The sequence below is a fragment of the Camelus ferus genome, chromosome 7, assembly GCF_009834535.1.
Source record: "Camelus ferus isolate YT-003-E chromosome 7, BCGSAC_Cfer_1.0, whole genome shotgun sequence".
NCBI classification, from domain to species: Eukaryota; Metazoa; Chordata; class Mammalia; order Artiodactyla; family Camelidae; genus Camelus; species Camelus ferus.
The window spans coordinates 35,438,990-35,465,292 of NC_045702.1; the positions used below are offsets into that span (position 1 = coordinate 35,438,990).

General features: G+C 36.2%; 1 long non-coding RNA gene across 1 annotated transcript in view; it reads right to left on the reverse strand.

Moving 5' to 3' along the window:
* LOC116664884 overlaps positions 1-26,303 on the reverse strand; it is a 668,708-nt gene that overhangs the window by 363,108 nt on the left and 279,297 nt on the right. The window lies entirely within an intron of this gene.

A 26,303-nucleotide genomic window follows, 5' to 3' on the forward strand; every position in this document is an offset into this window, starting at 1 on the left:
CATGGAAGCAGCAGAATCCATGGCTCTAGCTGCTACCCATGCTAGGAAAGTGAACCACCAGATACTCAGAAATATACGTGAACTGCAACAAGATTTGGCCTATATCAAACTTCAGTAAATAAACATGGCTAATTTTTCTTTCACATCTACCTTCCAAATATTACACAGGTTTTTCTTGAGACCATTCTTAATCAGAAACATAAAGGGAAGGACATTCTTAGAAATAGAGTCCAGATTAACCAACATGATGCATTATAAAACCACAACAGTCCATCCCTTGTCACCACAGTATCCATACACATCTCTTTAAATGATACTCAAATTTCAAATAAAGACAAAAGCAAAGCTTCCTTCTATCTATCATGCTACTACTATCCCATGTACAACCCCAAATATCTTAACCCTCTTCCTAAAAGAGGATAAAAAAACATCCCTTATCCAGCTTTGGGTGATGTTTATTCATTTTACTAGCTGAGTCATAGTGCACCTTTGGAATTATGTAAACTAAATACTGAGACAAAACATTACCTGCTATTAAAACCTCTTATGTTAGCTGGCAAGGGAATGGGACAGAGGGAGGTAAAAATTTTATTAAGATTTGTTTATTTCAAAACATATTAATATGTTTATTTCAAAATATGGGAAAAGTATAAAACTCATAACAGTTACAGATCTTGTTTCTGGAGTTGATCCCATGGTCATAGTATTTATAATGACTTTCTTCCACTGCCCATTTCATGTAACCTTTGCCCTCAGCAAGCACCTCAGCTGGTTAAGGCTCCCTGCCTGGTGGGGTGACCCAAATCTTCATTCCTGAACAGAGTGTGTCATTAGTGGTCCTATGTATATTGGGCAGTTGTACATTAATCAAAGTGCATGGAAATATTGAAAATGCCTAGGACAGTCTCTGAACTTCAATTTCAGACATATTCCTCCTTACCCCCGTATTAGTTATGTATTTCTGTTTGCTAAATTACATCAAAACTTAGCAACTTAAAATAAATAGATTTTATTATCTTAGCTTCTGAGTGTTGGGAATCTGGGAGAAAGTTAAGTCCATTGATTGTCTCAGGTCACTCATGAAGTTTTAGTCAAGATGGTTGAGGCTGCAGTCATCTGAATGCTTCCCTGAGTGAGCCAGCAAGGGAGGGCAGGCAAGTCATAGTCTTTTTGTAACCTAATCAGGGAAGTAACATTCATATTGCTGAACTCCGTCCATTAGAAGTGAGTCACAAGATCCAGCCCACATAGAGAGAAAGGAAATTACACAAGGGTATGAATGCTATGAGGTGGACTCTTACAGGCCTACCAGAGCTTTGCACAGAATTAGGTTGCATGAAGAATGTAACAAAAAACATATTTCCGACTGCCAAGAAGGCGCCTCTCTGCATTGCTATAATTGATAGTATAATACACAATGGAATGTTTAAAATTTCATCCAATTAGAATCACTTTACTTATCTAACGCTGGTTCATCTACATGATGTTCTCAAATCTGTCACTCCATTTAAAAATAAGGATTTTAAAACCCTTTTTAATGGAAAAGGAAAATTAATGGAAAAAGTGAATTTGTACCATTACTTTTACCTGTAGTTGCATGTAGAATTTTTAAAAGGGGATATTCTATATACATTTTATTTTATTTAAGGAGACAAAAATCATCTCACCATAGTTCCTTTAAAAAGATTGATAAATCTGGAAAAGGGCATTAGAAAATAACTAGTCCAACCTCTTGATTTTATCAGTGAGGAAACTCAGGGTTATTCAAACTTTCATGGCTATTTGATAATAAGTCTAGGCAATGGCATGCTGAAACTGACCTGCGTGGGCTTGCAAGGGTTAACTGGGCGCTAGTCGCCCAACACAACTTTCAGTAGTGTTCAAGTTCATAGCTTGAAGTTAGCCACAATAGGAGTACTTACACCATGGAAATCTGCAAACATTACAAATCAGTGTTTTTGTTTGTTTGTTTTTTCTCCTAGTGTGCCAATTATTAAACATTCACTGGCACAACATTGGGCTTTCTCATCTCTTGTTCCCTATATGCTATGCATTGGCTGTGTGTCTTTTTCATGAAGACCAAAGCTGCTGAACTAATTATCTTATATAATGTTTTATCCTCCTCAATCTGACCTGGACTTTGTACATAATGTTTCTTCAGAAGTTACATTCAGTTAGATGCACTGTTAATGAAATGCAGGCTTATTAGATACCCACAGTAATTATGGGTCCCAGTGATCTTTGAGAAAGATGGATGCCCATTTTCTCTATTTCGAATTGTTTTCCACAAGAAAGCAATTACCTTTATTTAGTGTCTACTATGGCTATATTTTTAATACTGCTACACAGTATTAGCCATACTCATGGCTTTTCATGTGATCTATATGACAATTAAATTTTAAAACCTCTTCCCTTCATGTTATGCACATTATAGCAAACTCTCTTATAAACCCTATCTCCTGTGGGGTCAAAAAATACAAACAATACAAAACATTAAGAGATCTCTTTATGTTCTTTATGTTTATATTCTTATTTCTTGACATGTATTATTATTTTTAATTACTACATAATATTACAGGGTCATTTCTAATTAGTAACAGCAACATACAAAACAAATTTGTCATTCGTGGAACCAGTAAAAATTGTGAACTACAAACTTTGAATTCTTTGAGTTTGTCTAAGCAAGAGTTTCCAAAAAATTGTTTATATATGACATATATTGTAGTAGATATTTAGTAGCATAATTATCCTCTAAAAACTTGCATTACTCTAATTAATAACCCCATGCTGGTTATCACCAGGACCTCTTGCTATAGCACAGTGAATTCCTTATTAAATGAAGAAGCAAACCTGCTGTGTGTCGTTTGTTTTTTGTTTTTAAAAATTTATCCAGAATCTTACTCTCACCATCTCCACAGCTACAGACCTGGTCTAGTCAACATCTCTTACTTGGATCATGGCAATTATCCTTGTCTTAGTCAATTTAAGCTGCTATAACAAAATCAAACAGACTGGGTACCTTATAAACAACAAAAATGTATCTCTCACAGTTCTGGAGACTAGGAAGCCCACGACTGAGGTGCTAGGTTGTGTTCTGAGGAGGACAGTCTTCCTGGTTCATAGCTGGTGACTGCAGTCTGTGTCCTCATGTAGTGGGACGGCTAGGGTTTTCTGTGGGGTTTCAATTATAAGGCCCTAATCCTATTCACAAAGACTCCACTCTTATGATTGAAACACCACCCAAAGGCCCCACCTCTAACACTATCATTTTGGGGGTTAGGATTTCAACATATGAATTTTGAGGTCAGACCATAGGGATCTTCTAACTAGCTTTTCTGTTTCTATTCTTGCCTTCCGACAACCATTGCTCCACACAACAGCCAGACTCATCATTTAAAAGGTATATGAGATCTGCTGAATCCCACAATCATTTCTCATCTCACTGAGAGCAAAAGCCCATGGTTCATATAATGACTTAACAAACCCTACATGATCTGACCTGTTTTCTTCTCTGACCTCATCTCCTTCTCCCTCCCTCACTCCATCTGCTCCAGCCACACTGCTCACCATGTTTTGTCCTGTATTGTTTTTTTAAATACTGCAGTCATGTTTGCATCTCAGATACTGCCATTAGCTATATCTCTCTGCCTGGAATGCTTTTCTTCCTAATATTTGAATAGCTCTCTCTCTCACCTTTTCACAGTTTTTGTGTAAATATCATAAACATTCTCAGTAAATCACTGCTGATTACCATGTCTAAAAATACAAATAAATACAAAATAATACATATATAGTCTTAAATTAATATTTTTGAAGAAAGGAAGAAAAAAAGAAAAATAAACCCAAAAGTAAAATACAAGAAAACATAGTAAACATAAAAATTAATGAATATGTTTATAAATCTATTTAATTACAGACTGTAAAAACAAATTAATAATGAGAATTAGTAGGAGAGAACAGATCTAACAGCCTGATAATAACATATGAAAATAACAGAAAGAGATTAGTGTTTTCATATTTTCAGTTCCTTGCATTATTTTGCAGTAGGATTGAGATGTTCATTTTAGGTATCTTTAAAACTAGAATGTGGTTTAAAATATAAGTCCATCCTTTTTAAAAAAAAAAATATTACTAGGCAAAAATAACATAAGCAAAAAGAGAAACTGACAAATATATAAACATATTTAGGGATTTTACAGATACCTTCCTCAGAAACTGAATATCAAACAGACAAAACAGTAATAAGATTGTTGAAAACATAAAAAGTGAAGTTATAAAGCTGTACCTTTTGAACATGCAGACAGCCTTCATGGAAAAAAGAGAGATGATAAATCTTTTCAATCACAAAGGATGCCTATATACAAAAGAATATCTTATATAAACTATTTTCTCTTACCACAATGTTATAAAGAGTCAAAACAGGGGACACACACACACACACTAAAATACTGAAAATACACTTCAGAATAATCTACTGTCCAAAGAATAAATTATAATGAAAGTTATGAATTAGAACTGCATAAAAATGAAAGCCATACAGATGAAAATGCACAAATGCCTTTTACAAAGAAAAAAAAATGTTTAACTTTGTTACACTTTTCACAAATCAAGACTAAAAATTAATGATCTAAGTATCTAATTCAAGAAGCTAGAGACAGATCAACAAAGAAAGCCCAGAGAATAAGGAGATTATAATGGTAAGAGTAGAAGTAATTTTTTTATAATAGGAAGAATAGAGAAGATCAACAAAATCAAAAAGCTTTAAAATAGCAATCAAAAAAAAACTACAAGAAGCAAGACTGATTAAGAGTATTAACAATTTTTTTTTAGGTTTTGGAAAGTTGAAGGAGACATAACTATACATAAAGCAAATATTTGAAACCACCAAAAGAAAATAGTATGGAAAATGATGCAAATAGAATTGAAAATTATATCGAAAGAACAATTTTCAAGAAAATCACTTGCAAATTGACTCAAGAACCAATAGAGGCCAGAAAAGAATTATAACCATTATAAAATTGAGACAGCAGTAAAATTCTATTAATTGCAAAAGGATGATTCAAAATATTTTAAAGAATTTTACCAACCTTATATGAACTCATGTGATTTTTATTAAATTCATTACGTGGTGCTCCATCACCACCATCTAATTCTAGAACATTTTCATCACCCCAAGGGAAACCATGTACCTATTAGCAGTCAGTCCCAATTTCCCTCTCTCCTCACCCCTTGACAATCACTGCAAAACACTTGTTTTAAAATTATAATTATTAACGTGAGAGTGTTCAGACAGATAGACTTGAACAAATCGAATTTGGAAGGCAAAGGAACAGTCTCCTTTACTGCTCTCTCCTTCAGGTTCACTTTAAGTAGTAATCAACATGAAAAGTCTTCCATTAAAAAAAAATAGTACATTTATCAAGTGAATTCTCTCCTGATAGCAGTATAATTAACATTTTAATAGACATGTTTTGAAGTTCAGTTCTTGAAGAGTCAGTTAAATATAAATTCATAATGCCAACTTGTACCCTGCTGCATTTCTCAGATTGCAGAAATGTGTATGCACTTGTATATTGTAAGTTATTGAATTCAGTCAACATAATTTAGGTGTATTGAGTGATTATGACAGTATGCAAACCTCTTTAAATTGGCTAATGTAAAAGCAGCATTCACATTGCTTCAGCATAACCTAATCTATTGCTTCTGTCAGGCGAGGAAGAAATTTGAACCTTCTTCTGAGGAGTAGCCCAGTCTCCATCCAAACTCCAACTTTCCTGGGCCTGAGACAAGCATCACCTCCCCCAGGAAACCTCACCTGATCACTCTCACACATTGACCTTCCCTTTTTTGGAATTCCTCTTCAGCACTTATTTATTTTAGACACCCAATGGAACATTGTGTCACAGCTTAATCGTGCTAACAAAAGCACTGAGGGTGATGGGATGTTTTTTAACCTAACAGATCTTTTACTGGCAATTATTCTAGCACTAGTGTTTCTGCAGAAACAATGCCCTCATTTCAGTGATGCTGCCATGGCTCCCATCACTTTGTTGACTCCCGTTACTCAGCCTCCTGGGCATTTTCCTATGAATCTCTGATGAAGATTCATGTCCTTCTACAAAACAGCATTCCTTTTTGATCTTGTTTTTAATCTCAGCTATCAACTGGGACAATAGCACTTACTTCAGAGTCTAACCTATTATTTACTCTATAATTTCGGGGGAAAAGAGAGACTTTCCTCCAAGAAGTTGGGTGTATAAACTTTTCCACAAATTGAGCATTAATTCCTCTATGAAAATGCCTCAAACTGCATGCACACTGAGGGATTCCTAAGGCATGGTCTCTCCCTCTAGGAGTTCCTAAACTAATTGGAAAAACAAGCCATATAAGAACCATTTGAAACAACATGCCTTATTTTTCAGTAAATATGTATAAATTTATATGTACCTATTAATACAACTGACAGTTGTCAGACATTGGTGCTGGAAAATCAGAAATAAAAGATACAGACAATGACTTATTATCTGGTACAAAATGTAGAAAGATGCTTTATTGAAGTAAAATTTCAGAAGCTACAGAACCAGGCTAAAATGGAAGTCAAGGAAAATGAAAGATTAAGGAAAATACGAGGTTGGTATATCTCCTGTATTGTCCAAGAAAACTGGGAAGAAATTGTTGTATCTTACAGGAATAAGAAATAATGAACACAGTCTCCAAGTTCTCACTTTCTGATGACTAGAAAAAAAATAAATACTCTTAAAAAAAATCTACAGCATGATACTACCTGTACATATGTATTAAATGACTCTTCAAGTAATTGAATGACCCTTTTTTATCCCTTCCTAAATTTTAAATCCTATGATGTCAGAGTATATTTTGTCAGCTCACAAGTAGTAGATACTCAACAATATTTGGCAAAGGAATTTTACAAATGAGTGATTAGACTCACTGATGTTAGTTCTTAGCTCAGTACTTGGTCAATGCAAGTAATACGCTAGCCTAAACGTGAGAGACAGAGGGCAATTAGGACAATAGAAAAGCAAAACATTGAAAATGGATCTTCTAAACGTTGACACCAATGTAGAGCTTTTAATTAGGATATCAGTAAAAGTGACTGACATTCCCTTTGTCCAAGAGGCAAGGATAAAAACTGAACAACTACTGGCGACTTTCATTTCTTCAGACTCAAGAGGGCTAGATAGGGAAACTACGTGAATTGCTTATGACCATAGAGAATATAAGTAACAAGTAATAGAAAAGCAGTGTTTCTCTGTGTACTGGTTGAGTGTGCTTATTATAGAGCAAGGTGAAGGTGGGCTACTTAGAAATCTGGAAATATAGCCTGAAGCAATGCTCTATAAACTTTAAATTCCCTTGAAAACAATTTCTTTTTTCAAATTCGTGCAAATTTAGCAGTGTAGTTCCTTTATATTTCTGTTTGTTTTCATGACCGTGGAGGCAAAGACCATTTCTTTCCTGCTTGATTTTGAGTAGTTATCACAATGCCTAGTATCTTGCTAAACAACTAATAAATATCTGTGGAATGAATGCAAAATCATTTTAATTATTTTCCAATTGGCAAAGCAATAGACCTCAAAATATTTTTATATCTTATTGATAATAAATAATTCAATTGCATTGAAACTGTCAACTTTGGTAAATTAGCTTGAATTGAAACAGAGTTGACATCTTTTATACAATTTCCCATTTATCTCAACATCACATGTTATGAGACTTTCTTCTTACCTAATAAGGGAATACAGTTGGTACCATTTTTCTCCTTTGTATGAACTTTGTTAATTACCATGAAGGAAGACTTCCAGAAAGCCACTGAAGAAGTGAGACAGTGCAAAGTTTTGGGAGTTTTATCAATGGAAATTTCAATAACTGCACCTTCTTATTGAAATGTCAAGGCAATGATTCTCAGGTGCTGGGCTGAAAATGTCTCCAATCCACCAATCAGGTTCTATTAATATTTCAAGGAAAAAATGATACAAAGACCTTTTTTATTAAAGAAAGATTACTGTTGGTATTCTTTGCTGTTAATGGTCTCATTTTCATTCCAGGCAAATGGACTAAGAATCTTAAAATTACTCATTTTCTCAGCAATTAGTTTCTCATCCAAGTCTCAAGCCTCATTTTCATGGCAGCCATTTTGTGTTATGTAGTTAAATCATTCGATTTTTGCCTTGCAGTTAATTGATTGTAAAGTAGTCAGTCTTGAAAAAGAATTGTTATATATGCAAATACTGTGATACACTCTTTTCAATAAATTTAACAATTAATTTAATTCTTGTAGATGAATCCTAACTCCATGAAGGAAAACAGACATTAAGACATGACTTAAAAACTGATAAGCAGTTTCATTCAGTGTATCTATAGAAGGATTGAGTAATTTTTTTTATTTTTAAAGCAAGTTATTTTAATGCTTTTTATCATTTTGCCCCCCTATTAAAAAAACTGCTACAAAAAGATTGTCTTATGATAGCCTTACTGATTTGTCATGGATAATGAGGTGCCTGCAGGTACGTGTGTGGGGCACAATGTTTTGTCTGTCATGATTTGGCTCCATCTGTGCATTCATCTCTGTAGATACATTTTTTTTTCCCTAGATAATATGATGCTTTATGAAAAATCACACATTTGTTGATAAAATGTGTTCACAAGTTTTGTGTTTTTTTTTTTTTATCATTAAGCATGGTGCAAATTAACATGACTTTGCAGACATATTTAAAAAGCAGGATATTTCACTTACTTGAGGAAGCTAATTTTTCCAACAAACAAATTGTGTGGATTTTCATATACTTCATTCTTTCCATGAGCCTCCTTCCTGTGCTTCATATGTTTCATTCTTCCCTGTGTCTCCCTCCTGTGTATCAATCCAAACATTGGTGACCTTAATATATTTTGTTTGGAGTACATTATTTACATTGCTCTGATCATAAGAGCACTAGGTCCTTCCATAACACAAAGCTACCATATTTTTCCAGTCACTGCCTGCACATTAAAATTTCTAAGTTCCAGAATATTAAGACAAAATGGAAGTTCACCAAAATGGAAAAGTGATATTCTTATAATTTGTTTGTGAAAGCACCATGAAACAAAAAATTAAAAAGGGATTAAAAAAATGTTATTTTCCAAATCTTTGAGAAAAAATTCACAGCACAGAAAGATGATTTTCCTGCAGCTGAACACATCTTTACTTATTAGCATGTACGTAGTCTCCAATGTGAAGAGCCCTATAGAAAAGAGATGCTCCAGGACATAGCATCAGGTAACCCTGAGACAGCCAAGTTGTATTTAACTAAAAGCCACATCTTCTAACCTGAAGAAAGTGCATTTCTGTGTCTACTGTAGTCTACAGTTGACTACCTGGATATGGTGATGCCATGAGAACATTTTAAAACTATAGCAGAGTAAGATTTGCTCTCTTTCGGATAGCTTACTTTAGCATTTCTCTCTGCTGTAGATGAAAGTTCATAGGAGGAAAGAGGCCCAGAATATATTTGCAGGACTTCACTTTCGGAAAAAAATTTAGACTTTATGTGACAACAGGGAAATATTTACATTTAATAAAACTACTCTAGCTCTTTCTGGAACTCCTAATTTTATATCTCCATTTCTCCTGCTTTTTCACTCCTGCACCCTGCTATTCACTTTTGCTACATGAGTGGCCTAAATCTATTATCTTGAAATTTGATTGCTATGCGGTGAAAGTATTATCAATGAAATAACCATCTGAGGAACCAATTACTAGGACTTGTGCTCACCTTGGTATCTGATGAGAATTATTTAAATCTACCTTGTGCTGTCCAAGTTTGTCAACTAGTATCTATTAGAGGTAATCTTACATTAAAATTTGGCTCCAAAAGCTACAGAAAACTAGAATAAGGTTGTATTATAGGTTAGGACCCACAGGAAGCATACTCTGAGACTGGTATTCAGAACATTTATTGAGACATGCTCTTAGGATTCAAAAGTGTAGAAGGGGAGGGAAGAGAGCAAGATTGGGCAGAGGGGAAATTTGGATGAAATGCAGTCTCCACAATGCTCAAAGCTAAAGGCCACAAAGAGCTTTGAAGCTGGAATGATCCTTCAGATTTTTCCACATTGTTATTATGAGAAAGCCAAGTCTTTATATTCTCAAATCAATCCGTCATGGGGTGTAGGCTACCCCGAGAAAGAAGTGTGACTTTGGCAGAAGCAGCTCCTCCAACTAAGAGCTATTTCCAGAGAAGAATGACAGCTGAGGGTTTCCAGCAATTAGGGTAACAAGCGCTTCAAAACTGAACAGGAATCTGGATAGCATATCACAGTATCCATTACTGAGTATCATTTTTCTCTCCAAGCCAAGAAGCACCCACTGACCCTTTCAAACTGACCTATCACAAAGTAGTTCCTCAATGCAGAAAGAAATGAAAATCTGCCCAAGTAGAAAGAAGAGATATTTCAAATCAAGTTTGGAATATTTTTTAAATGTTACATCTTAGAATATATAGCCTTGCTTGATTTTTGTTTTATCTCCATTTCACATTTAAAAACTTAATTATTAAAGTAACTGATGCAATTTACTGAAATTCTGCCATGTGCTAAGCACCATGCTAGAGGCTTTCATATAATCTAACAAAAATCTCAGGGTTAGATACTGCTACACATTGAATAGATAAAGAAAGCAGGCTGGGGGAAGTTAAGTACATTGTCCTTGGTCACACAGCTAGTAGATGGCTGAGTTGCGTCTAACTCCCCATCTGTATCCTTTCTACTACTCTGCACTGTTACTGGGATTAAAAAGAAATATATTTAAAACATAATTTTACAATTTATCAACCTTAGAATTAGAGACTTTGTCTATCTCATTTGTAAATCACAGCAGACACTGCTCTTCATCTTAGTAACCCAGAAACTAATCTAGGTTCTTTGATCAGTCTCCTCAAGTGAAAAATGGGAATAAAAAATATTTTCTTTACCTATGCAAATAGCTTGTGATGAACAAATGAGATAATGAATATTTAAGTGACTTGAAAACTATAAAGTGCTGAAAAATATATATAATAATTATTATGATGATTACTTCTTTTGCATTGATTCATTCTAGTTGCATTTGGGAAATGTATAATTTTGAAAAGGCATGTACCTTCACATGCATGCTTATTTTATAATATTTAGCTATGACCTTCACCTTCAGGCTTTAAAAAATCAGATAGTATTAATATTCAGTAGAAAGAAAGGAAGGCCATATTTTTATTTTAATGAAACAAGATGATTTTTTAAAATAATAATGTTATTACTTATAATTATATAAAGGTACAACTTGCTTTGTGAAAAATTTAGCATTGGATGTTTAAGGACAGTTTAGTTCTTGAATTCTACCTTTACCCTTCTGGAATTCCTTATTTATATGACTAATAGCCAAATAGGGAAGAGCGTATTGGATGCAACACTGGCTGAGCAAGGTTCCTATAACCCCACAAATACAAGGTTGCTTGGCAGAAGCTAATTTGGAGAATGTGACTTAAGCTCAGACTCAACTGAGTCTCCTTGTTCCTATGGGCCAGCAGAGCAGTAGATCTAGAATCTGTTCACCCAATAAGCTACAGTGGAAATGAGGCTGAATTCAGAAATATAATGGCAACCAGATTCATCAGTAACTAGAAGAATGTGGTTGAGAGACTATGAGTCACGAGTACATTGCCCTTTAAGGCAGAACTATCCCCACTAGTAAAACACAGCCTAGTAAAATTAGCAACTCTACCAAAACGAAGAACTATAAGTGGTAAAGGGAGAGGCCAACAATAGGGTAGATGCTTTTCTATTCTTTGAGGCCAGATGGAAAGGCACTAGAAAGACTGCATCACACACGTGTGCGCGTGCACGCGCGCACACACACACACACACACACACACACACACACACATTCCTAATGTAGATTCTCTGATGAGTTCTTTAGTAAATGGAGACATAATTCCTTACATTAAAGAAAAAGTGCTTAAAGGTGACATAAAACAAATCGATTGTGTCCCAATTTTCTTCTGGCTGTTCTAAGAATTAAATTGACATGAGACAGATTAACAAGAAAATTAAACAAAAGTTTTATAACGTATATACATGGGAGAGACCTAGGAAAACTGAGTAACCCCCCAAAATGGTTAAAACCCTCACCTTAAATATTATATTCAGTAAAAGACAAAAGAGAATGTTGAGGGTAGTGCTTTGGGACCTCTAAGGGGGAAAAGGCAATTGACATGGAGATGGAAAAGCAAATATTTCATTAAGAAATGCTTGCTGGGCCCTGCAGAGACAATGGGACACAGAGGAGGATTTTACCAACAGACTTGCTAGGTTCCTCCTCCCCGTCAACACATCTAGTTCATATTAGAGTTATCTCCCCTATAGTTTTGCTCCCTTATAATAGTGAAATTCAGGTGGTAAAGATACCAAATATATTCAGATTTATCTACAGATTCAATGCCCTTTTAATACAAATCCTCAAGGTTTTTGTCAACTCTGAAAATTATATGGAAAACAAAGGTCAAAATAACCAAAATATACTTTAAAAATAAGAAAAATAAGGAATACTTGCTCTGTTGGCTGCAGTAATTAAGACAGTGTGGCTATTGGCAGAGCAATAGGAAACTAAATCAATGTAGCAGAATAGAGTCCAGAAATAAACAGATGCATATGTAAATATTTGTTAAATGTAGCATAGCAAGGAAAGAAGATTTTTTTAAAGAAATGTTACAAGGTTATTTTTGTATGCATATGGAAAAAAATAATTAGATTTCTACCTTACCCCATCCACAAAAAAATTAATTTTAGATAAATTATAGAACTAAATGCAAATGACAAAACTATAAAGCTTCTAGAAGATAATGTCAGTGAGTATTTCCATTACTTTGTGGCAGGGAAGGAACTCTTAAGACCAAACAAAGCTAAATTTATCACTTTAAAGTAAGAATTTCTGTTCATCGAAATACACCATCTAGAGAAATAAAATAAATTGCAAACTGGAGAATATATTTGCATGATATTTAACTGATGTAGGGGAGCAAAATCTGCCACCCCGAAATGTCTCTTTGGCATGTGGATTATTTCAAGCTGAACACAATCAAGGCCCAAAAGACTCAACCAAAAATTTTGACCTTCTCCTGAACTGCCTAAAGAATGTAGATGGAGGACTTAAAAACACACAAGTGATCAGAAAAGATGAAAATTAACCACTTTTGTTACGGAAACGACAGGCCAGTCAAGAAACAAGCACCACTCGGAGGGTTGGAGTACTCAGATGTATTACGCCGGCGGGCTCAGAGGGGCTCCTGCTCCGAAGCTCTGAGCACCTCCAAGACGTGCTCATGAGGTTTTATAGGGTAAAGTACAAGCTTCGGGTATTAGGCCAATAGGCATGGAACAGCTTTAGCAGCATTATCATCACAAAAGTGGAGGCGGGGAGGCAGCAAACCAACATTCCAAAGCCAGATATGTATCTTTGAAAATCCAGCTGGCTAGCAAAAAACATGAACAGCAAACCAACACTAATTAACCTAGATTTACAAGTTAGTCTAGCAGAACTCAGATCAGTATTCCAATACTTAGACTTGTTAGCCCAGCCCAGCCTCTCCTTCACATTCCTAGACCTGTGAGTTATCTTGTTAGACCAGCCCAGCTTTTCCTTCACACTTTCACACTCACCTGATTGAATAAATTCAAAAGTCTAACAGTTCCAACTCATATGAACTGCAAGTATGAGTGTCATTTGGTGCATTCCCTTTGGGAAATCATTTGACATCATCAAGTAAATTTAAAAACATGCATAGCCTATTGAAGCTGTGAACGAAAATACTGCAACCATACCAGTAAACAAAGAATGCTGGAACCAAGTCATCAGCCGCTGCCGCCACCCCCCCCCAGTGAGAACAGGCCTGCAGCCCAGCCCCTGCAGCCACTCACAATGGTGCACCCTGAGGGGACTCAGAATAAGAAAGGATAGGATTCTGGCCCTAGACAGCTAGGTGCTTGTCAAAGGAATGAATTCAATGAGCCCAAATGTTTGCTTCCTCCCATAAATAGAAAAGCACTAAATTCTTTAACTTGAGATGCCTGGTTTTCTTTAGATAACAAGTAATCTTTTATTGTTCCAACTACCTGTTCTTTGTTGTAAAGCTCATATATAACCTTGCCCCTCCCCTATCTCTTTGGAGCAGTCCCTCAGAGCGATCTGCGAGGCTGTCATCCCAGCTCGAGTCCTCCCGCCAAATAAAACATAACTCTTAACTTTTAGGTTGCACATTTATTTCAGTCGACAAAGTAGAGCAGGGCCATGTGGGGTCCTCCTGGGTACAAGTCCTTTCCTTGTCCCCTGTTTCTTGTTTGTAAGAAATAGGCTTCATTCATCCTCTTTGACCCTCCCTGAGTTCCAAAGGGCAGATTCAAACAGCTGTTAATCAGGGAAGGGAATGCAGAGACTAGGGAGGAATAGTCAGGAAACAATAGTGTAGCCTTAAGGCAGGGTCCTGTTTCCTCGGCAAGGGATATACATAACAATATCTTTGAGTTCTTCTACAGGAAGTAGGGCCCCCACCCAGGTGGAGGATGGCAACTTCAGGCTGAGCACAAGATTCCTGGAACATTGCCCTGTTACCTCTCCTACCAGCCAATCAGAAGAAAGTCATACATCCTGCAGCTCTCACCCCAAATTCTGCCTATAAAAACTTTTCCCCCCAAACCACCGGGGAGTTCAGGTTTCTCGAGCATGATCTGCTGGTCCTCCTTGCTAGGCCCTGCAATAAACCTTTCTCTGCTCTAAACTCCACGGTTCCCATTTGTTTGGCCCCAAGGTGTGTCATGAACTTGAACATTTGTTCCGTAACATTATGATCCTGCAGTTCTCATCCTAGGTATAAGCATAGAGAAACTCATGCCCAGGTGCACTAAATGACACGTAAAAGAGTTTTTATTGCTCATTCTTTGCAATGGTTCCATACTGGAAATAACCCAGATATCCATGAAGAGTAAAATGGGAAAATAAATAACGGCATAAAATGGAATGCCAAAACAACACTGGAAATGAACAAACTACTACTAAATACAGTGAACACAATACGTTGAATGAATCAGTCATAGAAGTATGTAGATAGTATGTCTTTGTGAACAAAAAATACTGCAAACCATATCAGTAAACAATGGATGCTGAAACCATCAAGTCATCAGCAGCTGCCACCACCCACAATGAATGAAGCCCAGTGAAGACAAGCTTGTAGCCCAGCCTCTGCAGCCACTCACAATGGTGCACCCTGAGGGGACTCCGAATGGACAGGATTCTGGCCCTAGATAGCTGGTAGGTGCTTGTCAAAGGAATGAATTCAATGAGCCCAAATGTTTGCTTCCTCCTATACATAGAAAAGCAGTAAATTCTTTAACTTGAGATGCCTGGTTTCCTTTAGATAACAAGTAATCTTTTAGTGTTTCAACTACCTGGTCTTTGTTGTGAAGCTCCTATATATCCTAGCTCCTACCCTACCCCTTTGGAGCAGTCCCTCAGAGTGATCTGAGTCCCACCAAATAAAACAAATCTCAACTTTTAGGCTGCGCATTTATTTCAGTCGACAACTTCATTTAGATGATACTTAAAAATAGAAGAAAAAAAACCCCTCAAATTATCACATTTAGGTATGCAAACATAGGTGGTTGGTTACAAAAGCCAAGAAAATGATTATTGAAAACTGAAGATTATTTTTCCTCTAGAAGAAAGGCTATGTATTCAAGAAGGGGTATATGTGGGATAGTTGGTATGTCCTATGGCTTATGGTGTTTCTGCACTGATTCATTCCCTAGGTAATTGCAAGCCTTTTAAAATTCCATTTATCCTCCCAAGAAATAACAGTTGAGAAATTTGATATCAGCTTATATATTTAAAACAATAAAGTTTCTTATTTTTACCATGCATAGCACTAATATATTATTCTAAATCAACTTCTTACTTTTTTCCTAAGTTTGACCTTTTGAGTTGTGTTTTCTAATAAAAGATTCAAACTGCCAAAATTGAGGACAGAAAAAAAAGAGGTCAATTTCAGCCGAGATATTGCTTCATAGAAAAGAAGGCATTTGAACTACACTTGTAAAGGTACATGGCGATTTGATATTAGGAAAAGAGAGTTATGTAGCAAACACAAGCGGAGATATGTTCAATGACTTGACAAATAGACTAGTTTGACTTGATCATGCAGTTCATGTATGGGAATAATTGGAGTTTAGTCCAAAAAGTCAAAAGTCAAAAGTTCTGGGAAGTTTCTCTCTTTCTCTCTCTCTCCCACCCCTCCCTCCCTCTGCCTCTCTGCTTCTCCCTCCCTCCCTCCCTCTACCCCCACCAGTTAAGACAATTCTTGTTCATTCTTCAAATCTCTGCTTACTGTCACCCCCTTGGAAAGTCCTTCTTTTATCTCTAAACTAAGGAAAGCTCACCACATATGGACAACATATGGACATAATAACTCCAACACAATAAAAGTTTATTTCTTGCTTCATTAACACCACAGGGTGGATATAGAGTTTGCTAGACAGCTTGTCTCCACAGCTATCCAGAAAGCAGAACTATCCAGGCTCTGTGACCTTTATCATGTGCCTTCCAAGGTTATTCTTCAGTTCATCTTTACCCTAACAGCCAGAAGAAAAAAGATCCTGGAGGGATGTTGCATGGTGGAAGAATTTTATGGGCCTGGAAACACATTGCTTCTTCTTACATTTTAATGGCCAGAACTCCCTCACATATTTACTTCATGTATAGGAGAAGTAAGACATATAGTCTATCTGTATATATAATATACAGTTCATATGTACATATAGATGATAAAGAGGAAGACTTGAGTTTTGGTGAACAGCTACCAATTTCTTCCATGTACCCTTAAAACACTGTGAAATAGACCACTTGAAAGGGAAAGAGAAACGTTGCCAGGTTAATCCTAAAAGAAAGATGGCTGGCATCAGAATGTTATTATGAGAGAAAACAGACTTGAAAACCAAATTCATTATTAAAGATAAACTGGATCACCAAATTATAATGGTATTCAATTAATAAAGAAAATTTAGTTAAATCTAAACATGTCTGTCTATTAACATCAAAAATATATAAAGACAACATTAAGAGAACTGAAAAAAATTTCAGAAAGAAATTGATGAATCATTATGGGAGCTTTAAACATACCTCTTTCTATAATCAAAATTTTAAAAGTCAGTGGGGAAAAAAAGATGAGATCATAGAAGACTGGGGCCAAAATGTCATCAATCTTGATCTAATAATCATATATAGAACTCTGCATGTAATGATTAGATAATTTATTTCATAAAAATGGACTATGTTGATTACACAGAAATACACATATGTGAAAAATCATTAATCTGAATTATCAAGGCTTCTGTACTCACTGTGTGTACGTTATGGCTTCCTAAAGAAAAAACATAAACCATATAAAAGACCAAAAAGTGAGTCTCATCAAACTCAAAAAAATCAGAATCAGTGCATCGTATTTTATATGGTATCCTCTGATCATATTGTATTTAAACGGAAATGAACAACAATCTGATTTTTACAACCAAACAAAACAAAAACATACAATTAGACATTGCTTCCTAAATAAATCATGTTCTAGTTCCTTCTTGGTGCCTCTTAGTATTTCAACCTGTAACAAGTAAGATGTATTAGCGCTACTGCAATCTTTTTACTTACTCTGTACTCATTTCCTAACTATTCACAGACCCTCAGAGCTAAGAGAAGTAATACCAGGTGTTGTGTCTAGCACAGACATGCTGGAAGCTAGTTTTCTTCACATCCAGTGCTCTCAGGAACACATCCCCGCGGTCTTTTGGTGCTCTTCTTCCCCAGAATACATTTTTGTAAATAGAGCCATTGATTTGGAGAGAGGGTGACAGGCAAAGCAGTGTCACTCCCATGCTCGCTGATGATTCTGGCAGCACGGCCCTCTGCCTAGTATTGACTTACTGAGCACTTTGTGTATTGAACACCCCTGGCCATAAACACACATTTGCTGAAAACCCCATGACAGATGCCATTAGGTGATACTTTGCACTACAGGGCATTTCACAGTATTAAAGTTCCACATGCCTCCTGGTATCCTCCCATGCAGGCACCACTTACTAGAGCTATGGGATAAATGAGGGCCCTACTTGAATGCAGTATCTTAATGGGCTCTTTCAGAAAACTGGAAACTAGGAAAATCTTGGAGATTCAAAAAAAAAAAAAAAAAGTTCTACCTAAAGGCATTAAAATTTCAGGGCCAATGATCCAGAAATTAATACAAGTAAAAACACATTACATATCATGTCAAATATTTACTTGCTAATGTTTTCCTCTATGACTCAGCCAGCTGTCCTCGCCCCCCCCAAATCCCTAAGTGTTAACCTAATAGTTTATGTTTTGTTTTAAATTAGTATTGCAAATTGATAATCAAACAAAGGAAGTGAAAGATATTGCAGACTAAAATTTTACTGTAGATTTCATTTTAGTGAAATAAATTCACTCAAACGACATACTCCTTAGAGCTTTTGGTATCAAATCTAGTATATAGAGAGCTAATAACTTCTATCTTCCTCACTCGCCAGAGTATCAAGTACTCAACGTCAAAGAAAAAACCCTATGTAAGTGCTAGATAGCCCTGGTCCAAACCCAGAGGTGTAAGGGATCCATATGTGGTTCTCTCAAGTTCAAAACCATAAAAATTAATTTTAATAATTTATTTTAGGCCATCTGACCGTCTGCTCTGTTACAGAGTAGAACACAAAATATCAAATTTGTGTGTAAAATCAACAGAACAGATTCGTACTTGAAGAGTCCCTCCCCACAAAAAGTTCTATTCTAAACCCAAATATTACTTAACACTTTTGAGTTTATCAGTAAGAATACATTTATAATATTGTACTATGCATTTCTCTAGTGTCAATCATAAAATTAAGGGAAAAGTCAAACTGAATATAGTAGACATATGATGCGCATTCCCCTCTCTCTACTTACAACAAAGCCAAACTTTCTCTAGATCAACTAGAAGAAAGTTAGATGTCATAGTAACACTAAAACTTCAAATCTAGAGAAAGGGTTAAATCCTCGAGATGGCTAAGGAGATGAGAAGGCATCCCAGGGGAGAGGAGACAGCTCCAGCGGCAGCCCCAAACGCTGCATCTGCCACGCCTGACAAGGAGCTGAATTAGGAGGAGCACAGCCGATAAGCCACCCCAGATCAGTTGGGGCGGCCCTCACATGAATGAAGAACAGTGTTACACAGTCTCTTAATTCCACGTGTGTGCTTCCTTTGATGTACGGTATCGCTCTGCCTTTGCGATACTGAGAGATTATACAACTATAACTTCCTTCTCTGTTTGTGAACGGGCGCGCGTGATTTTTTTCTATTTAAATTTCACAATGCCATTTACTTAGTCTTAGATATGGTTAAAATGCAATCAAATTCCTGAAGATGATGTTTTCTTTTTCAGAACATCAGGCAGTTACTTTCACTCCTCATAACCTATTTTGAGTTTCAAGTAGACTGATCTGTGTAAAATCTTGTGTGTCTGTGTGCTACGGTAAGAAAACTGATAGATGAGGACTCTTTGGACTCAGCTTCATTCTAAGCTCCAACACGTAGTTGGTCAACTGACCTTTAACTTCATTTCCTTCTCCTGAAAACTGAGGAAACAGCAAAACAGCACCTGACTGTCCAGAACTTCATGTTAACGTGAGATCAAATGAGGTAATGTATACCGAATGGATTTTAAAGAATAAAATTATACACTAATGGAAAGGATTAAAGGGTAATGTAGAGACTGCTCTACATGGAATTTTTTTTAAACATAAATTTTCATTTAATGAATATTTAGAGTCTTCCCCACATGCATGGCTTTTGTGAGCCCTGAAAAGGGGTGAAAGTGTATGAGGGAAGGGGGTGGATAAATTATATGAAAAGCACCATGTTCTTTACCTCAAAGAGCTTGGCATAATATGGGAATCAGGACACATTAAAAAAATTGAAGGCAAAATAACAATTTAAAGAAACAGGGATTAGAAGGTAAGAAACAGGGAGAGATAATTAGTGCTAAAAATACGTCTTTGGAGAGAGGTCATTAATTAAGTGCTGGAAACCCCAGGTCCCCCCAGGCCTTTAATCCCTTCATTAGCATTCCCTGGTACATTAATACATTTTCAACTTTTAAAGTCTGTACTTTTTACAGAAGAATATACTTGAACATATTTTCATGATTCAACAATATACAGGGTACAAAGTTAGAATCGCACACTGTCTCTCCTCTGCTCCCCGATAAACTCCATTCCCAATGTCATTTCTATCCCCATTAAAAACCATTGTTAATAGTTAGGTGGTATGTATCCTAGAAATTTTTGTGCATTGATACACACACACACACACACACACACACACACACACACTTGTGCACACACAAATTTGTAACACTGAGGGTATCATAATGCACATATTATTCTTAAACTTGCTGTTTTTTGATTAATAGTCTGTCTCAGTAACACTTCTACTGGCAATACATGTAACTTTATCTTCTTCTTTGAAGGAGATACTTTGTATCAATAAATCATGCACTATTTATTCTCCTATTAATTGTCATTTAGATTTTTCTAATTTTCCAGTCTTACCAACCATGCAGTACCACTATGTCAGGGCTCATAGGATGATTGACCTGTCAGCATGAGATGCCACATGACACCACATCAGACCAGGGGACCCACTGTACATAAAAAAGAGGTACAGGAATGGGCCCATGACCTGGGGTACACTGGTTGTATTACATACTGTAACACCCAGAAGTTGCTGGCCTGAGAGAGCATTACAACAACTTCTTGAACACACAGTTGAAGGCTTATCTTGGAGACAATACTCTGTGAGCATACGTTTTTCTGGATGCAGTACACACACTGAGTCAAAGACATTTACAAAGCACGGTTTCTTCAGTAGGAAAAATTCATGGGTCTGGAAACCAAATGGTCACCACGAGGGCAATTTTGCTTCCTGTCTCTGCAATAACTCTGAGTTTTGCAGAGTTAGATGTTGTGGTCCCTGAAGGTGGCATACTTCTGCTAAAGGACATAGTGAGAGTCCCACTGAACTATAAAGTAGGGCTCACCCTGTGTCCTTTGATTTCCTTATGTCCAAAACCAGCAAACAGGGAAAGAAGTTACCATCATGGCAACAGTTCTTGACCTTGATCATTGGGATGAGATAGGGTTGTTAGTAGGCAATGGCTTAGGGAGATATACATGTGATATACAGGAGATCTACTGGAGTGCCTCTCAGGACCCTCTTACTCAATTGTGGTGGTTAGTGAAAAAATGCAGATGCCCCTAGCAACCATCAATGTACTCTTTGTTTCTGTGAGCTCAGTTTTCTTTGTTGTTTGTTTGTTTTAGATTCCACATATAAGTGAGATCATATAGTATTTGTCTTTTTCTCTTGACTTGTTTTATTTAACATAGTGTCCTCAAGTTCCATACATGTTGTGGTAAATGGAAGGATTTCCTTTCTTGTGGCTGAATAATATTCCATTGTGTGTATAAATATGTTATAAATCTAACATTTTCTTTATCCATATATCCATCAATGAGCACTTAGGTTGTTTCTGTGTCTTGGCTATTGTAAACAATGCTTGGATTGGGAGAGTTACATCTCAGGGATGACTCCCACTTGATCACAGTGTACCACCGTTTTAATGTGTTGTTATATTTGGCTTGCTAGTATTTTGTTGAGAATTTTTGTATTCATGCTCACTAGGGATATCGGTCTATAGTTTTTTGTTTTTGTTTTATGTTTTCTTATAGTGTTCTTATCTGGCTTTAGTATTAGGGTAATATTGGCCTCATACAATGAATTAGAAAAGTATGAGAAGAATTGATGTCTTACCTGTTAGGTAGAATTCACTAGTGAAACCATCTAGTCCTGAGCTTTCCTTTGTGGATTACTGATTCAATCTCCTATTAGTTATTGGTCTGTTCAGATTTTCTACTTTTCATGGCTCAGTTTTGGTAGGTTTTTATATTTTGAGCCACTTATTCATTGATTTTAGGTTGTCAGCTTTGTTGGCATATAATTATTCATAGCTGTCTCTTATGATCTCTTGGATATTTATTTTCTTAAAATGTCTTTCAATGAGCATAAGTTTTAATTTTGATGAAGCATAATTTATCATACATTATGGTTATTTATTTCTGTGTCCTAAGAAATTTTTGCTTACCCACAGGGAAAAACATATTTTCCTATGTTTTATTTTGGAAGATTTATAGTTTCAGGATTTTGCACTTAGGTCTATGACCCACCCTGAATTAATTTTTCTACATTCATATAGATATCTAGTTGTTCTCATAACATTCATTGTAAATACTTTCCTTCTCATCTTTATCAAAATTACTTTGCTTTCTTTATCAAAACCAATGTTCACATTAGGTGCAGATCTGTTTCTAAGTGCTCTATCCAGTTCTTACTCTATTTTCTACCTTCATGCCAACATCATATTGTCTTTAATATTGCAGCTCTCATAATTTTTAAAATCAGTAGTAAATCTTCCAGCTTTCTTCTTCTTTTTCAAGATCCTTTTGGCCTTTGTATTTCTTTTATTTTCAGTGAAAATTTTAGAATTATATTGTTAATGGATAAATACTAAGAAAAGTCTGTTGAAAACTGTGTTGTGCTGAATCCAGATCATTGAGGGTATATAATGTGCATCCTTAATGTCTCACAGTCCACTTAGGTTATTATATTATATAATTTCATATTCCAACAATATATGCCCATTTACCAGCCCACCATCTTTTGTGCTATTATAGTCATGTATATATTATGTCCACATACATTATAAACTCCATAATATAGTGTTAGAATTTTTGGTTTAAATGGCCACATGTCTTTTAGAAAAATTAGGACAGGAAAATAAATAAATATATATATATATATATATAAATACATGACTTTTTGTATTTGTTTGCACATTTTAGCATTTCCAATTCTTTTTGTTTCTTTCCGTAGAATCCAAGTTTCCACCTGGAGTCATTTTACTTCAGCCTGAACAACTTTCTCTAACATTTTCTTATGGTGCAGTCTGCTGGCAATAAAATGGTTTATTTTTCTGGTAATGTTTGTCTTCCTCTTTCAGTTTCAGAGGACATTTTTGCTGGATATGGAATCCTGAGTTTACAGGTTTTTAATTTTCTTCCATCCTTTTGAAATTGTCCTTCTGATGTCTTCTGGCTCATTTTTTCTAATGAGAAGCCATTCATCAGTTCTTTTACTGTTCCTCTGTATGTACTATATTGTTTCCTCTGGCTGCTTTTAAGAAAGCTTTCTTTCTTTTTGGTGTTCTGCGGTTTGCTGATGATGTGACTGGGTATAGTTTTCTTCGTATTTTTTTCTGCTTAACAGTTACTTGGCTCCATGGGCATATCATTTCATCAAATCTGGGAAATTTGTGGACATTTACTTTTGAAATATTCAGTTGCCATATCTTATATCTCCTTTCCTTCCTCACTTTCCAGTCGCTCTGGCTTTCTTGCTCTGTGTCCTATGATTCCAATAAGATTGTGATCTTTTGCTTCTATTACAGCTGCCTCAGCACCATGCACCCTGGGGAGGGCTCTCAAGTGCAAATGTTACCCAGTTCAGGTCCCTGCTTTCAAGGGTCAACTCTCCTCCAGTTTCTGCTTCTTTTGAGTTGCTTCATAATGCCTTCAAGTTGTAGTGTGGAGGGAAGATTGGTAGAAGCTCTTCCATCATTATCTGAAAAGGGTCTCTTCATCTTAACTTTAAATATCTCTTCACTTTCTTCTGCACTCAACCAAAATAGCTTGCTTTGCAAACATGCTGTCTTTTCCTTCCTGTCTCTGACCCGTTGAAATTATTCCAACCCTTTGGAATGCTCGCTCTCCATACCAACACACACACACACGCGCACAATGCATACTGGCTTTAGACCCATATATTTTTTAGACCTCAGGTTAATAATTTTACATGTTGCAACAAAGCTTATCCTTTTCCTCCTGGGCTAGACAATTTCTTCCTGGTGTTTGTTCCTAATGCTTCTTCTATTTTTCCCTCCTCGGCCTTATCACAGTTTGTGGTTTAGGCTTTTCTCTGCCATTACTTGATTAGCATCTATCTTCACTATTAGAACTTAAAATTCTAATGATTTGTGCTCACAAATATGTACATAGATGAATCTTGTTTATTATACTTACCAGTAGATGAGTAGGGCTGAACAAGTGTCTGATACACTGTGTATGTCCTCAGAATATTAATTTAGTGAATTAATTCATTAAATAATGGCTTCTCACCTGTATTGCATCTTGACTGTTTCTAATGAAATACCCCATGGGTACGTTAAATATTACATGCCTCACACAGAATATAAAGATTTTCTTTCTACCAAACTCCACTTGTCCCCTTTTATTTCCAATATAAATTAATTATAACCCTGTATATCCAGGTGCCCATAGTAGAAAACTCAAACCATTTTTAGGGCTTTCCTCCTTCCTCATGAATACTTTTCACATATGTACTTTCTTGGGGTACCTCAGTCAAAAATTCTGTCACCTTCTTTCTATTATCCAACTGCCCTATCTCAGGGCCTTATTTTGTTGTGGATTATTTCTGCAGGTTTCTGTCATGTTTCACTGGGTTTACTCTCTCTCCTAGCCACTTTGCCTTTACTGTTCTTCCCTACCCTCCCAACAGATGGGCTGATTTGCCAGGGCCTCAGTTAAAAACATTCTAAAGGTTTTTATTTGGAGAAAGTTTCAGAACCTTATCATAGCCTACATATATTTTTTTTCACCTGGCCCCACACTTATGTGGTAAACTCATTTAGACACTATAACTCGAGGAAGACCTCAGCTGCTTTATCTTATATAAGTGATCAGACCTTCCCCCCATACTCCCAGCCTGATGTATAACTGAAGCCCTGAGCTCTGTGTTCCAGCCCTAGGTCTCTGTCCATCCACAGGTATTCTCAGACACTCTGTTCCCTATTACCAGGATACTAGGAACTTTTGGACTCCTCTGCACTAGGTACAGAACACAAGGCACCTAGACATCTCCCTAAAGGCTATCTGTCTTGCCACCTCCTGCTGCCAAGGATTCTCGACTGCTCTGACATGATGCTGGACGTGGCCCCAAGCCAAATACCAGGCTTCCCCCAGCACCAGAAGAAGCAGCTTGGTATTCTCCAAACTTGTGGACTTGGAGTGGATTAGATCTGGTGTCTGACCTCCTTGCCTTCCTGTTTCCCCTATAAGGGGATAGGAGCAGGCTTTTTACTTTCTTTCACTTCTGCCCAAGCTGACGTTCACTTTGCACACTTACCTGTCAGATGTAGTGAAGGTAGATGAAACGTCTTAGTTATATTAGAAGATCTAAATATATTACCCCTATCACACTAAATTTATAGATTTTTAAATTTTATTTCTAGTCATGTCCTCTTTTCACCACCTCTAGGCAGAATTAATTGCTATCACATCTCCCACAGCACCTTACTCATATTTTTATTTTATCATTTAACACATTGTCATTATAATTAGTGGTTTATTTGCCTTTCCCACTGGATGTGACATCCTCAAGGATAGAGACTGAATCTTAATATTCAAGTCTTTATTTCCCCAAACCTACTCCAGTGCCTGACTCACAGTAGGTAGGTAGTGTCTGTTCAGTCTGTGAGCTGACCTGCTTGGAGCTGAAGCTTCCTATGAAGGAATGAATTGAAGATACAGTTGGAATGAAAAGTTGTAATCAGCTTATGGAGTGCCCTGATTTTGGACCTTAATCCTCTAACAGGCATTAATTTCATTTCAGAGAATGTTTTTGAAGATTTTCAGTGAGTGATGAATGTATTCTTTTTTTTTTTATGTGTTATATGTACCTCCTTATTAACTCATTAATAATGAGACTGAGTGTCAAGTCTATTGCCTACTATGTTTTTGGGTTTTTAAAAATATTTTTATTGAAGTATAGTCAGTTTACTATGTTGTGTCAATTTCTGCTGTACAGCACAAATATATATATATATATATATATATAGGAATATATATATTCATTTTCATATTCTTCTTCATCATAGGTTACTATAAGATATTGAATATAGTTTCCTGTACTATACAGTATAAACTTATTGTTTGTTTATTTTATGTATATTAGTTAGTATCTGCAAATCTAGAACTCCCAATTTATCCCTTCCCACCCCATTATCCCATGGTAACCCTAAGCTGGTTTTCTGTGTCTGTGAATCTGTTTCTGTTTTGT